Raw genomic sequence first — 2192 nt, forward strand, 5'->3', positions numbered from 1 at the left:
AAACATTTCATTAGGAGAATGCAAGAAGTTCATCTTAGCTGGAAAAGAAGTTGCTTAACATTGGGACTTTTTATGTGAACGTTGAATACATCTACAGATGGACATTCTTTGTGATAAGGTAATGATACTATATTTTCAACTTGGGCTTTGCATCTGTTGCACTAATGTAACTTGGGTTTGTTACAGTCTGGTATTAGTAAGCAAAGGGTGGGTGTGTTAAACACCTGTTTTGTGGACAGTGGGTCCAGCACTAGGAAGCATGAATTTTTAGGAATACTGCTAATCACTAGTAAAGTTTCTGTATTGATATCCTACCTGAAGCTACTACACTCTTCAGTGCCCTATAGTTTGGAGGAATTTGTTGTTTTCTCTTGTTTATTTCATTCATTGATAATGGATTACCTGCTGGAGATAAAGATGGGTTGCCTGGTCGGATTACATATCCTAACTGTCATATTTGGCTTGATACCAGCCAGACTGCAGTGGTTTCAAGATGCTGTGGAACATATACTCACAGGATGATCCTGAGCTTCATCAGCTGCCTTGCTGGGGGAGTCTTCCTTGCTGCCTGCCTGCTGGACATTGTACTCAACTACATGTCTGACATTAATGATGAGCTGAAGCGGTAGAATGTAAATATGGATTTTCCACTCCCAGAATTCATCATGGCAGCAGGATTTTTTCCTGGTATTGATTATTGAGGGTTTTGTGTTGGACTGAAATGGGCATTCATCAGCCGAGAAGTGGCCACTTCTGTCTCCTACAAGTTCATCTGATCCACAGAACTATTCCAGCAGTAGCCACCATCAGCACAACCACAGTGGACACCATTAGTACAACCACAGTGGCCCTCATCACCATTCCCCCAGTTACAACACTGAAGATGTAGAAACTGGGAGCAACACATCTATGTGGACTTTTATGCTCACTCCACTTTGCATTCATTTATACTCTTCCTGTCTCTGTCATTTCATTCAGTCTTTGAAGGAATGGCCATTAGCTTGCAAGACTCTCAGTCCAGGGTTGTACAAATCTACATTGCCTTTCTGATCCATAAGAGCATTATAGTTTTCAGCCTTGCTTTAAAGTTGAGCCAAAGCAAGGTTTACCCAAAATTTATGGTGGCCTACATTGTTCTGTTTGCACTGATGTAACTGCAAGTGATTACAGTTGGCATTGTATTAATGCAGGCTTAAAGAAGTGTTGATGGCCTGGCTCAGTGTATTTTGGAGGGAATTGCTGAAGGAACATTTGATTGCATCACCTTTTTAGAAATGTTGCCACATGAGTTGAATTCCTCTGAGCAGGGGTTACTGAGTGTTTTATTTGTTCTTATTGGCTTTTCAGTTATTGTTGGCCTGTCCTTTATTGCCTGATCTCAATGAGATCCAAAGATATGTTTGGCCTCATGAAGTAGTTTCAAAACTTTTACCATTTATTTGTATTATTACTATGATTTTTTAAACAAGTGCCTTTTGTAACCATTATTTTTATCTGCATATATATCATTAATTTTACGTTTTACTTCAAAGCATTAAAGTAACAGTTTTACACATATTACAAAATTATCAGAATTGCAGTCATTGCACTTTGGTATAGATTGCTCTGTTTGACTGATTCCTCAACTGAAAAATTGGATAGAATGCTAAACAGAACTAACATTTCTAAATAACTGCTTCTCTATCATTTCTCTTAGTCCTTTATTATGGATATCAGCTGTTATTCTAACAGTAGTCAGGAGTATCCTCTATTGTACTTTGTACGTACAAGATTTTATTGGGACTATCAGAGAGGTGAAAAGGCAATATTTTCTTTCTTCATCCTTGAAGATTAAATTACTGTTTATGTGTTTGACTGTATTTCATAGAACATGAAAAAATGCTTGAATTATTTCCCTCAGTTGATTGTTCAGAAAGCACAATCTTGTTTGAGATGTTTACACTGACTACATCAAGAAAATGAAGTCTGGTTTATTGAGAAGGATACAGAACTGTGATTTGAGAGATTATGAGGGCAAATCTTCACTACTTGGCTTTTGTTACCATATATGACCTCTCTGTTTCACTCATTCCTACTTTTTAAAATGTGTTGGTACCTAAAGACTTCTGTTTTCATAGTATGTGCTGCATCTTATTTGGCAGTGTACACAGTAAATGCTTTAAGAAACTGTAAACATACAATGCATTGTGGTT

The 2192-nt window shown here is 37.5% G+C and overlaps 1 pseudogene; it reads left to right on the plus strand.

The window, feature by feature from the left end:
* Positions 1 to 393: 393 nt before the first annotated feature.
* Positions 394 to 1376, plus strand: LOC122795924 (annotated as a pseudogene).
* The last annotated feature ends 816 nt before the right edge of the window (positions 1377 to 2192 follow it).

This window comes from Protopterus annectens, chromosome 2.part2 (genome assembly GCF_019279795.1).
Source record: "Protopterus annectens isolate FY-2018-M chromosome 2.part2, PAN1.0, whole genome shotgun sequence".
Classification (NCBI taxonomy): domain Eukaryota; kingdom Metazoa; phylum Chordata; order Ceratodontiformes; family Protopteridae; genus Protopterus; species Protopterus annectens.